The sequence below is a fragment of the Pinus tabuliformis genome, chromosome 8, assembly GCF_031772625.1.
Source record: "Pinus tabuliformis cultivar Carrire ecotype Pingquan chromosome 8, CPIR1, whole genome shotgun sequence".
NCBI lineage: Eukaryota > Viridiplantae > Streptophyta > Pinopsida > Pinales > Pinaceae > Pinus > Pinus tabuliformis.
Window position 1 is genome coordinate 1,282,634,697 of NC_142294.1, and position 13,686 is coordinate 1,282,648,382.

At 38.9% G+C, this 13,686-nt stretch overlaps 1 protein-coding gene across 7 annotated transcripts in view; it reads right to left on the reverse strand.

Moving 5' to 3' along the window:
- Positions 1-13,686, reverse strand: part of LOC149240092 (prolyl 4-hydroxylase 1) — a 419,466-nt gene that overhangs the window by 309,597 nt on the left and 96,183 nt on the right. The window lies entirely within an intron of this gene.

Genomic DNA, 13,686 nt, shown 5'->3' on the forward strand with positions numbered 1-13,686 from the left:
TTCTAATAACAAAATGCATCCCGGCTTTGGGGTCAGGTTGAAGGAAAACTCTGCCGATCGTAGATCGGTGAGACGAAAAACCTCCCGGGACGTAGATTATCATTAGAAAGTTAGGTCCACCTAGGCAATTTTACATACATGACTCTGATCTGCTTAGATTATTTACAATTCATACATGCAGACTGGGTTTACAATTAAAATGATCAAGCTGTTGATGACTGTAGGCTGGCACGGACACGTCGTTCAGGTGCTACCCCTTTCTGCCAAGAGAAAGGGGGTGTACTGCATGGGTAGTTGACTGGTAGTGGTCAACAGAAGTGATTCGAGAAAACAAAGCATTGAAATATTGCTTCTCCAACAGACCAAGATGTAAGGAATGGAAAATTTCAAGGAACACCTATCTTACTCCAATGCAAGGACGTAAGTTCTTTGACCTTCCCCTTTTCTTAGTTCTATCAGCCTAGAGACATAACCAGTGAATTCTTAAATAAATGTTCAGACCTTGATCTAAAAGGGTTTCAAATTGCATTAGATTTTGTTGAGATTCACAAGAAATAACAACAGAATTAAACAGGGAAAACACAAACCCAAATTCTGCAATAAAGAAAAGAACAAACCAGTACTAGGGTAGCACAACACTTGAAAAGAAATCAGCCAAGTGGAAACCAACCCTAGCAAGAGAGTGAACCCAAGAACAAGTGCACTAGTGAGAGAAATAAACCCAAGCACCAGAAAATGCAACACTTGATAGGTGCCCTTAGGCAATCCACTTTATTTAGAATGAAAACAAATCACTTGATTATCAATTACAAACGAGAGTTGGGTATAAGGTTATGAAACTACGTGTACAAGGTTAACCTTGAGCAAACACAGAAATATAATGATGATCACAATAAGGACAGCCATGGTGGAAAGTGAAGCTTACACCATTTTCAACATCTCCCCTTAACTTAAACAGGAGGTCGCACTTGGATCCAAGGGGTTTCGCGTGTTCTCACATACAGACTCCATGTTTGTACTTATTGTCCTTTTTATAGGAGACCTTTTAAATTTTAATACATCTGCTTTGCATTGACATCACTGTATTCAGCAGTCCCATTTACCTACTTTTGTAGTTATTTGTTGGACAATAAAATAATTGTCTTATCTAGTGTGTAATGTTCCTAATTAGGAATTAACAGTAAATATCAAATGCATGCATTAGCTACAACAAAAGAAAAATTTATAACACAGCCACTAATCAGTATACACGGATAATGGAGTCAAAAGTCTGAGCCATTGTATTAAATCTGGAAATAAGAATACATCACTGGAAGAATGATGGAACCTGGGCTTGCTACAGCAAGCATGCAACACCTAGGTGAAATAACGTGCAATCTCCAACTGATATAGCTCAATCTGGCAATTCACATTGCCCAGAAAACTCTGCTGCTGCTGGAGGTGAACTGTGATTTTGGCCCTCAAATCTGCTCCAAAAACTTTGAAAAAATTAGCCTTAAGCTCCTCACACCTAATCCAACAAAACCCAGAAATCTTCCGGGCTAATTCCAATTGACCCAGAATGCCCTAAAAGTGTGAATTTCTTGGCCACCTCGTTCTGCACCCAACAAGATGAACACTGCTGAGAAATGGCAAAAATCCTCTTGCAAATAGCTGAGAAATTTTGTGCAAAAAAATATCCTCCAGAAATGGGCAATCTTTCCAGCTGAAAATCCCAAGCAATCACCAGCTCCAAACCCCTTGAAATCTCTGTCTATCAACCCCTGCGCAGGCCCTAGAAAGAGAAATTCGGCCCAGCAATAAGACACTAGCTCAGCTTTGAAATTTGGAGCCAAACTCCTCCTACCAAGAGGAAATCATCTGCAAAAGCCCAAAACCTGCAATGGAAAGAAGTTGTTCCAAATGTACCTCGTAGTTCTTCTTCAGTGCCCAGGAAGTGTGAAATTCTGAGTGGAATCTCTGCAATAAACCCCAATGGAAGTCCTAGAATAGACTTCCCAAAGCCTCACTAGGGAGACACTTGAATTTCTCTGAAATGAGGTTGAGTTTCGGTTGAAACTCTTGAGCTAAACAGCATTGCTCCTCTTGTGCTGAACCAGTGTTTTAAAATTCCGCCGAACCGAATCGGATTCGGCCGAGCCGACCAAGCCAGACCCCTGGCCAGGTCGACTCGATAGAAAAACCAGTTCGGTGGCCGGTTTGTTACCGAATCGGCCGAGCCGACTGAGTCAGACCCTTGGCCAGTGTGTTAAGGTGTTGCGGTTGGTGGATTGGGAAAGATTGGCTATGGGCTTCATTTGTGAGGCTATGGATCAAGCAAAGGAGCAAATAAAGGCAACATACAAGGATAGAGTGGCTAAGTATGGGCCCATTTGGGAAATCATTGATCAAAGATTGAACAATCAACTCCATTACCCTATACATACAGCAGGGTTTTCTCTGGACCTAAGGTATCACTATAAATCTTTGGAGGCAAAACTTAGAAGCTTCACTGGGAGGTTAGCAATGGCCAGTAGTATTGGTGCCTAGTGATGTTTTACAGTTTACTTTTGTTGTAGAGGCCATTTAGAGCTTCCTTGGTTATGTGTTTTGTTTTGATCTCTATATCATGTATGTATTGGACAGTGCACTGGGTGCCATTTTGATATAATGGATATATTCATGAGCCTACTTTGATCATATGTTGCCTTCTCTCTATATTCTAATGCATTGTGTTTGGAAACATGAATGAAAATCTTTAAAATTATGTTTTTTCATTAAAAAAATAAATATTTAATGTATTTTTTACAACGACCGAGTCATTGAAATCAAACCAGCCGAGTTGATACCGAGTCAGAGTCGGAGTCAGGGTCGACCCTCGACCGGTTCCAAACCCGAGTCGGAGTTTTAAAACATTGTGCTAAACAGCATCCACGAGAGAGTTCGATCGCCAGAAAAGAGAAGAGTAAAAGATGCAAAAATGGAGCCCCGATGTGCGATTTATGGATGTTGATCCCTTTCCTCTTGGTAGGTCCCTCTCTCCACAAGTTCGAACTCCCTTCCTTTCCCCTTCTTTCTCCTAGTGCGAATTTCTCAAGGAGTATCGAATTCCCTTTTGAGTGGCCCCCACATTTCACTTACAAAATAATTTTATTTTCTCTAATGTTTATTTTTCCTTTTTCTCCAAAAATAAAGTAAGTGGTTCCTTGACCCACTTTCCCTAGGTTTTAAAAGCCAAAATATTTTATAATGCCAAAATTGCAAAAATGAGGATTTCACTTAACAAAATTATTCATTGGGGACATGACAGTCCTCCCCGCCCAAAGGTTGCTTGTCCTCAAGCAATTGCAATGTTTGATGTTGTAAAACATGTTCTCCTTCCCATGTGGCACCTTCCTCTGGTAGGTCCTTCCACCTTACAAGATACTCTCTGATGGTTTTGTCCCTTAGCTTCCTCTATCTCTCCAGCAAAATAGCCTCTAGTACAAGATCAAATATCCCTCATCATCCAATGGTGGCAACTGTAATGCACCCTGAATACCTCCCTGAAGAAAAACTCAGCTATTTGTGAAGCTCAGGACCTGGATGGAATAGCAAAGAAGTGGGCATACTTGGTCAATCTGTCCACCACCACATAGATACAATCACGCCACTTCCTCTCTAGAATCTGTAGGGGCTGAAGTAAGCCAGTCGGATGTGTCTGCTCCCCTTTGTTTCTCTGGCCAGTATCACACTCCCGAACATGCCTCAGAACATCCCCTTTGAGACCTCTTCAAGTAAAACACTCCCTAATAATCTAGTATGCCTTGTAAAACCCCTGATGGACCACCATGGGTGAGTCATGAGCTGCATGCAAGATTTTCTCCCTCAACTATGAACCTAGCACCAAATATATTGTTGAAATTAGCAAGAAAAGTGATTCCTTGATTTGTGCCTTAATTTAAGGAGTCAAAGTCGAGTTCCTTGTTGTGCATGGTCGAGTTCCTAAAATTTAGGAGTTTCCCTAAAAATTAGGACTGCATGAGGCAATTAACTAATGTGTTGAAATTGAAAGCCAACATCTTGATTTTCTAGTGTGAGTTAGTTTGGAAACTGAAAGAACAAGGGGAGTTAGCCTCCTAAATTTTAGGGGGAACTAGTTAACAAGTTGTCTTAACTGTTGTTAACTAGAAAAGCACCAATTCGACTTTCCAAACATAAAACTCACTAATATTAACCATTCAAATTGCCTTTAAAAAGAGGAACAAAGGCACAAGTTTATTCATTGTTTTGGTGAGCACGAGTTGGTGAGACCAAGCAATAGGTAACACAAGTTTGTGCGTGGATCTTGTGAGAGGAAGAGTGTGCAAGAGAAGCTTGTGCACAGATTGGTAGAGGGCAGCAGATATCAACAGTCTTGCAAGGATTTCAAGCCTGGTTCAAGGCAGGAAAACTAGGTTGTTTTCAGATTGAAACAGTTGCATTTGTAAGAGATCAATTGCTCAGTTTTTCTATCAACAAAATTCTCATCAAGTAAAAGGTTTTCCCAGTTGGGTTCCCTAGTAAAAAAAAGTTGTCTTGAATTGTGTGACTATGTTTTATTTTTGTTCCTAATTCCGATGCAAATTGAGTAGAGAAATCCTGTGTTAGTAAGAAAGGAAAGAAATTTTCAGATTGTTCTTATCAACATATTAGAATTCCATGGATTCTTTACATATATCCTATCCTTGTAGTATATGACCTCGTCTATCACCTGATATTTGTCATCCCCAAAAGTACCATCCAAGATCTCACACACCTGTTGATTCTTGGAGTACTCAACCAGCAACTAAGCCTTTTAATCTTGTGCAATCTCCATGAGCGAGTGCCACGGGCCTCCTCGAGAGTGCATCTACCACTATGTGCTGCTTGCCCTTGACATACTCTATCTCAAACTCATAAGCCTAAATCTTACTAACCCGCTTTTGCTGCCTAACCTGAAGCTCCCTCTGCTCCAAAAAGAATCGAAGACTATCGTGATCAATCTTCACCTTGAATTTGTTGCCTACCAAACACTGTCGGAATTTGTTCAGGGTAGCATAATGGCCAACATCTCTTTGTCATATATGGAATATAACCTCTCATGGATCTACAACTTCTAGCTCTCGAAAGCAATCGGATGGCCTCCTTGCATCAAAACCACCCAATGCCCTCTCCAAATGCATCACACTCCAAAACAAACAGCTGTGAAAAATCAGGTAAGGCCAAAACGACACAACTTCTCATCACTCTCTTGAGGTGCTCAAAACCCTCCTATGCCACATTTGTCCACTCGAACACCCCTTTCTTTGTCAAATCTATGACAGATGTTATTTGCTGAAAAAGCCCCCTCACAAACCACCTATAGTAGATACATATCCCCAGAAACCCCCGCAACTCCACACATTCCTGGGCATAGGCCAATCTAGAATGGTCCTAATCTTCTCCTGATGAACTCTAACTCCATCCTTGCCAATCACGTGTCCCAGATACAACATCTCTGTCAATCCAAACTCACACTTGGACATCTTGGCATAAAATTGTTGTTGTCCAAGATGCTCAAGACTTCCTCCAAGTGTTGCAGGTGCTCCTCTCCCGCTGTATATCAGAATGTCGTCAAAAAACACCAACACAAATTTGTGCAACTACTTGCAGAACACATGGTTCATGCAAGATTGGAAGGTCGTTGGTGCATTGGTTAGCCCAAAGGGCATCACCAAGAACTCAAAATGCCCATAGTGGTATCAAAATGCAGTCTTTGGAATATCCTGTTCCCTCATCTAAATCTGGTGGTATCTCGAATGCAGGTCTATCTTAGAGAGGAATTTAGCTCCTCTAAGCTCATTAATACACGTTATCGAGTACCTATTCTTCAGCATCTTCTTGTTAAGGGCCCTGTAGTCAATGCACATGTGAAGGGTCACATCCTTCTTCTTCACTAGCACCACTGCAGCAGCAAAGGGACTAGAGTTGGGCCTAATGTGCCCCAATGCCAACAACTCTTGAATAGCCCTCTCAATCTCATCTCGGTATGCCTTGGGATGCTTGTAGGGAGTAGTAATGTCACTAATAATTGCATGCACTCCCTCCTCCAACTCTATGGTAAGCTCAAAGCCCCTATATGGTGGATGGCTTGGTGGGGTGTCTCTAAATATTACCAAATGCTTCTCCAATAATGCCAAAATATTTGGGTGCGATGGCAGCCCCTATTTTCTCGAATTTGATATGTGTAGCTCAATTGCCCATGCTATATCTCCATGCCTCAAATCAACTTCCATCCTATGAGCTGACACTGTTTGTGGTGGATGTGAATACATGCCTCTCAGTACTACCAACTTCCCATCCGGTCCCACAAACTCCATCTCCAGTTTCTTCCAATTTGTAGTGACACACCCCAAAGAATATAGCCATTGGACACCCCTCACCACATTGGTGTCTAGAACATCAACAACAAAGAAATGGTTTGTCACAAAGTAGTTCCCCATGGTTAGGGTCATATTGGGTACATACCTCGTGCATTGCATGGTCCAATCTCCAGGTACTAGCACTGAGAATCCCTCTAAAGCCTCTATATGTATGCCTCTACACTCCACCAACATGCATCAATAAAATTGTTGTTACTATTTGTAGCATCGGATGTGTTCTACCCACGAAATTTTGTGGAGAGACTAGAATACGTGAGATTTCCAAAACCCATAAATTGTTTATGGAAATTTTACCTAGAGACAACCTAATTAGATTATTAGTCGTTTTTTAATATTTCCTAAGTCTAAACTTAGGGAATATGACTAATTAATCAGTATTAATTAAGTCATGGTGAGAATGTTCTAAAAAAGCACATGGATCGATTTCTAGTTAATCCTGGCCATTGATTAAGATTTAATTGTGGTCATTGAAGTCTCAACAAAGGGTTATAAGAAGAAAGTCTATGTTGCACGGGTACCCGCACCCGGGGGTGGGGTTCTCGAACCCGTCTCGGATTCCCGCACCCGGGGGGGGGGTTTTGAACCCGTCTCGGGTTCCCGCACCTAAGTACCGGATTCGGGTACGGGTTCTTCTCAGAAGAACCCAAAAGAACCGGGTTCTTACATGAAGAACTGGGTTCTTCAAAAAAAAAACATTGGCTTCTTTTCCTTTAATGGGTTCTTGGGTTGGGTTCTTTGGGTTCTTTGGGTTCTTCATAAAAAAACTATATTAAAAAATTAATTTTCAAATAATTTTTTTTATTGAAATTTAAAAAAAAAAAAAAAAAAAATAAAAATAAAAAAAAATAAAATTAAATTAAAAATTATTTTATTATTAAGTTTTAACTTTTAACAAATGTAAAAAACTTTAAAAACCCTAAATCTTTAACTCTCTTTGAACGCACACATCGAAATTTCTGATACGTGATTTCATTTTTGTTTCAACTTTTTTCCATTTGGTTGAGGCTTGAGCCGTTCCCGTTTACCATTTCCGGCGGCAGTGGGCAGCTTCAGCAGCAGTGGGCAGTGGGCAGCTTCAGCAGCAGTGGGCAGCTTCAGCGGCAGTGGACAGAGCAGCTTCAACGGCAGTGGTATTTACTACTTTACGGTGCTCCTCAAGTTTTCGTTTTCAATTTTCTTACTCAGCTAGTTTATTTCAACAGCAGTGGTATAGTCTAAAACAGTTATATAGTTATCATGTTATTCACAAATAAATCGGATTTTGAAAATACAGTTATCATGTTATTCAATTATTCACAACTAAAACAGTTCCTTCATGAAAATCTTCACAGCTAGCCATAGGAAGGGATAGCAGAAAAATAAACATTACTTCATCCAATTAGTTCGATAGCCACTACCATGGCCAATGAGAGAAATAGATTGAGGCATTTTGAATGCCTTTTGAACCTGCAGTAGAGCTAAAACACTTTTTAAAATCATGAACCTATGAAGCTTACTTTGAGAGATATGTAGGCAGTGGGCACGGTAACTTCCAGGTGCATTTGTCAAAGACCAAAAAATTGGAAAATACAAGTTATTTGACCTCCAATATTATTGCATCCCTTTTAAGTTTTTATTAAAAAAACTAATAGGTATAAGAACCAAGGCTGCTTGGAAGTGGGAGCCAGAGTGGGGGACACAATTTTTAGAAGCTTCTAGATCGAGAGGGTTTTTTATACTATATATATTTTGAATCATTACATATAAATTCTGCGGTTTTTTTTAGGCTTGTGGATACATTAAAGTATAAATTATGGCTGCTGGCAGCATATATTTCACTGCTGTCCCACCAAACACACAAGGCAGCCCAATAAAACAAAATTTAAAATGTTGAGTCTTTGAGAACTCAGAATACTTTAGGATTTTTGAGCGTAATCCTGAGTTTGTAGGAAACTTGGCTAGTGTATCTCAGTCAGATGTGTGAGACAAAATCTGTCCCAAGTTTCACCAAAATAGCTGAGTCTAGCATTTACTTAAGTAAATGTTGGACTCGCTGCTTTGGCATTAGACATCTTACAATGTTACATGTAAATTCTTCTTTTATGTTTGAATTTTTGAAATAACTTAAACATGTCATTCATGCAAGCCGTATCCTAGTATGTATTTTGAATTTTCAGTTTTAGTAGTAGCCTTGAGCTCTCTCACATAGCTGTCATGGTTACACGGAAAAGATTCAAAAGAATGCTATGCTTTCATAAAATATAGCTTAGTCTCTCATTAATATTTATTATTAACATCTATTAACATAACTTTTACTTTGAATTTTGTTAAACAGATTCAAATTGTCTTCCAAAATTTGCAAAATAAAAAATGTCTTCAGCAAATCCACAATATCCACTTTGGAAATATGTGGATAGGCAAAAACCTCCAAAAGGTGCTGGGGGGGACAGCAACAATAAAATGCACTTTATGTCAGCTTGAATGGAAAGGGAGCTATACCAAAGTTAAAACTCATTTTATGCAGATACCAAGGAAGAGTGTTTATGTTTGCACTGGAAACCCAAATGATCCCACTAGACTCCCTAGTGCACAAAGAGAGCAACAAAAGGCTGATGGTAAGGCAAGCAAAGAAATCTTTAGACTATGTCACAATGTGGATGAAAATAATGATTCAAATGAGAAAGAATTACCATTTGATGATGAAGTTGAAGTTGGTGATGAGCATGTGTCAGTGTCATCTAGAGCATAAAAAAGTACTACCAGTCAAACACGCAAGAAGCCTAAACTTGGTGGCCTTTATGACATGTTTGATGTGAAAGGTAGGGAGGGTGTTGATCTTGCAATAACAAGATTTTTTCTTGCATGTGGCATTCCCTTCAATGCAACTCGTTCCCCCTATTTTGAGCAAATGGTTCATGCTATTAATGATGGACCTCAAGGGTATAAAGCTCCTGGTTATGAAAAGCTTCGAACTGTATTGGTGGACAAGGAGAAAGCCCGTCTTGAGAAGGCAATGGCACCCTTGAAAGCATCTTGGAGTGTAGATGGATGCTCCATTGTCATGGATGGATGGACTGATTGTAGGAATCGTCCATTAATAAACATCATTGTCTCTTCCATGTCTGGGCCTTATTTTCTCAGGGCCATTGATTGTTCTGGTCAAGAAAAGAACACTATGTTCTTAAAAGACCAATTATGTGATGCCATTGCAGAGGTGAGGCCATCCAATGTTGTTCAAGTTATTACTGATGCAGCTCCAGTGTGCAAAGCAACAGGAGGAATGGTTCAGAAGGAGTACAAGTAAATGACAAGTTTCAACTTTCAAGTTTGATTTATCTTTTATTTAAATTACATTTTTTATTTTGAGTACAAGTTTGATTTGTTTTAACTTTAGTCCTTGATTACAATTTGATTTATTAATATTTTAATTTTGTCTTTGATGTACCCAGGCATATTTTTTGGACACCATGTGCAGTGCATGCTATGAATAATGCATTGAAGGACATTGGCAAAATTGAATGGATTCAAGCATTAATTGAAAATGGCCGCAAAATTCAAATATTTATATGCAACCATCATCAGTCACAAGCCATTTACCGCAAGCATGCAAAAATGGAGCTTCTTAAACCAGCAGATACCAAATTCGCAACTTACTACATTTTACTTAGGCGGCTTGTGGAGATGAAGGAGGCTTTATCTGCCACAGTCATCAGTGACATGTGGGAACAATGAAGGTTATCTACCTCAGATGCAGCTTTGGAGGTGAAGAGGTTGATTTTGAATGATAATTTTTGGGTTGATGCCAAATTTGTTGTGGAAATTATAGAACCAATTTGTGATATGATCCGCTATGCAGACACAAATGGTCCATGTTTAGGTGAGATTTATGAGAACATGGACTTGATGTGTGAGAGGATCCAAACCGTCACAAATAGGAAGGATCCTACTTTATGGCCACAACTGAAAGAGTTTATACATGGGTGTTGGAATAAACTGAACACCCCTCTTCATATGGCAGCTTATGCAGTTAATCCAAAATGGTATGATCCCACAACAGGAAGGAGGCCTCCATCCCAAGATAGAGAGGTGTTCACAGGATTCTTGAATGCTGTCAAGAAAATTTATGGTAATACAGAAGAAGCCTCTGACATACGATCTCAGTTTGCCCAATTTTCATGTGGCCGAGTTGTCTTTGGTTCACATGCATCTTTGGCAGATAGACGCAAAAAGAAGGATCCAATTGATTGGTGGTGGCTTCATGGTGTTGATGCTCCTGAGTTGCAGCAATTTGCCATACGGTTACTTGGACAGGTAGCTAGTTTGGAGTTCCTCATCTTATTCAAAATTTGAAAAATTCTCAATTAAATATAGGAAATTAATTTTAAATTTTCATTTTAGTTTTAGTTTTTATTTTTCAAAATTATAACTAATTTAATGGGCTCCCCCTAATATTTCAAGTAGCTAGTTCTTCATCTTGTGAGAGGAATTGGAGCACGTATGCCTTTATTCATTCAGTAAAGAGAAATAGGTTGGGCTCAAAGAAGGTAGAGAACTTAGTGTACATTCATAGCACACTTCGTCTCATATCTCGAAAAGACCCTGGGTACAAGGAGGGTCCTTTCAAGAGATGGGACCAACACATAGATGATGCTGCGTGTGTGGACGAGGATATACAACCAGATGGCCTTATTGAGCTACCTCCAATTGCTATGGATGAGCGAGAGCCTGAAGATGAGAGTGATTCCTACCTGGAGAACATGCTAGCTGAAGATCTAAGTGATGTTGGTGACATGGATGTTGATGACATGGGTTGAGGAAGCCATTGTTCATTAGGCTTTAGCTATTTTTATTTTAGTATTTTAAAATTTCCTAGTTCATGTTTGAAGACGCCTTAAGGCAAATTTTGAATGTAGTATGACAATGGACATATATCATGATTCATGATTCTTATTAATATGTAAACAATGAACAGTTTTTTGGTGATAAATTTTGAAATTTCAATGTGAATGTTCAATGTTCAATGATGTGCATGTTTAAATGATTAAAGTTTTCTTGTTTAAAGTTGAAAAAATATACAAATTCAAATTTCATATATGTTATTAATTATAATTTATAAATTTATAATTTATAAAATTTAATTATTAAAATTTAATATTATTATATTACCCGACGAACCCACGCACCTTGTTTCCAAAAATGTCGTCCCCGTCCCCGAACCCACGTTTCCTGGCAACATAGAAGAAAGTCGATGGGGCTTGGAGAACACACTTGCAGAGTTCAATTTTGCTAAGAAATCAATTTCCAAAGTAGCAGTTGTGTGTTGCCGGAAGTGATTCAGTGAAGTCGAAGCAGTGAGAGAGGCAGAGATAGTGAGGACGAAGGAAGCATTTCCAGTTCCAGTGAGTACATTGCAGAGAGGCAGTGATTACCACAAAGAGGCAACACAAACCCCTCTAGAGGAAATTTCCATTTTGCTAGGGAGAAGTCGAGATTCTGAGCCAAAAGCTGCGCAGAGGCTCGGAAGGCAAAGAGTATCAGTTTCCCAAATAGCAGTTGACGAGACAGTGAGACGCAATTACGAGCTTGTGGGACGCAGTCGCTGCATAGGTTGACGCAGTGACTACGCAGAGGGAGCAAGGAGTAGCTCAATTTGAGCTAAGGTCAGTGTGGGATTGCCTGTGTAGCGAGTAATTTTTCTCACTAGTTATTATTGCTAGTTATTTCTCTGTTTGGATTGCTAGATTAAGCATCCATAGTTTGTATTCAGATTTTCACTACTGCATAATATTAAAACCCTCAACTGTTGCACTGGTTTTCCCGATTAGGGTTTTTCCGGGGACTTAGTCCAAAAGTAACGGTGTATTTTGTGTGTGTGCATCTATTTCTTACAACATTTTTATTTCTTCCACAGTATTTGTTTTGTGAAGGTTGCAATGTATTTGTTTCGATATTTGTCATAGCACATAGTAAATAATTTCTTTAATTATATTAACAAATATAAGAAATTATTGAAATTTCTAAGTCTAACCCGTTAGAAATTTTCCTGCACTTTCTGGTTTATTTCTCCTACTTGTTTAATTACTTAACAAGTTATTTAACCATATAAATACTGAAATAAACTCAATGCAGTCTCAACCATCTACAGATCATCAACTAAAATAAATAGACAAACACACAAGATGAACACTGCTGAGAAATGGAAAAAATCCTCATGCAAATAGCTAAGAAATTGTGCAAATATCCTCCGAAAATGGACAATCTTTCCAGCTGAAAACCCCAAGCAATCACCAGCTCCAAACCCTTATGAAATCTTTGTCTATCAACCCTTGGACAGGCCCTGGAAAGAGAAATTTGGCCAAGCAATAAGACATTAGCTCAACTCTAAAATTTATTGCCAAACTCCTGCCCCTACCAAGAGGAAATCATTTGCAAAAGCTCGAAACCTGCAATGGAAAGAAGTTGCTCCAAATGCACCTCATAATTCTTCTGCACCCAGGAAGTGAACAATTATGAGTGGAATCTCTACAATAAACACCAATGGAAGTCCTAAAATAGACTTCCCAAAGCCTCACTAGGGAGACACTCGAAGTTTTCTAAAATGAGGTTGAGTTTTGCTTGAAACTCTTGAGCTAAACACTATGCTCCTCTTGTGTTGAACAGAATACAAGAGAGAGTTTGATCACTAGAAAATAGATGACCAAAAGATGCAAAAATGGAGCCCCCATGTGTTATTTATAGATGTCGATCAAGTTTGAACTCCATTCTTTCTCTTAGTGCGAATTTCTCAAGGGGGGTCGAATTCCCTTTTCAGTGGCCCCCACATTCCACTTACAAAATAATTTTATTTTCTCTAATATTTATTTTTCCTTTTTCTCCAAAAATAAAGTAAGTAGTTCCTTGACCCACTTTTCCTAAGTTTCAAAAGCCAACATATTTTATAGCGCCAAAATTGCCAAAATGAGGATTTCACTTAGCAAAATTATTTATCAGGGACATGACATAGTGGGTCTTCATGATCATTTATTTTATAATATTTCATTGATCACATCTTTTCCATAATCATCATGACAATATTGCCTTGTAAAGTCTGCATCTTGTAATATTTTTTTCAAAAATATGATATTTTGTTGCCTGCACCTACTTGAGAATTTGAGGCTAGTTCGTTGGGGGCACACTTTTTTTGTTTACCAATATTTATATAAATTCTTGTATTTTATGACCAAAAAGTTATTTACAGTATGAAATAGAGCTACCTATATGCAACAAGGCCTAAGCATACGAAATAATACCTTGACAAATGTATATC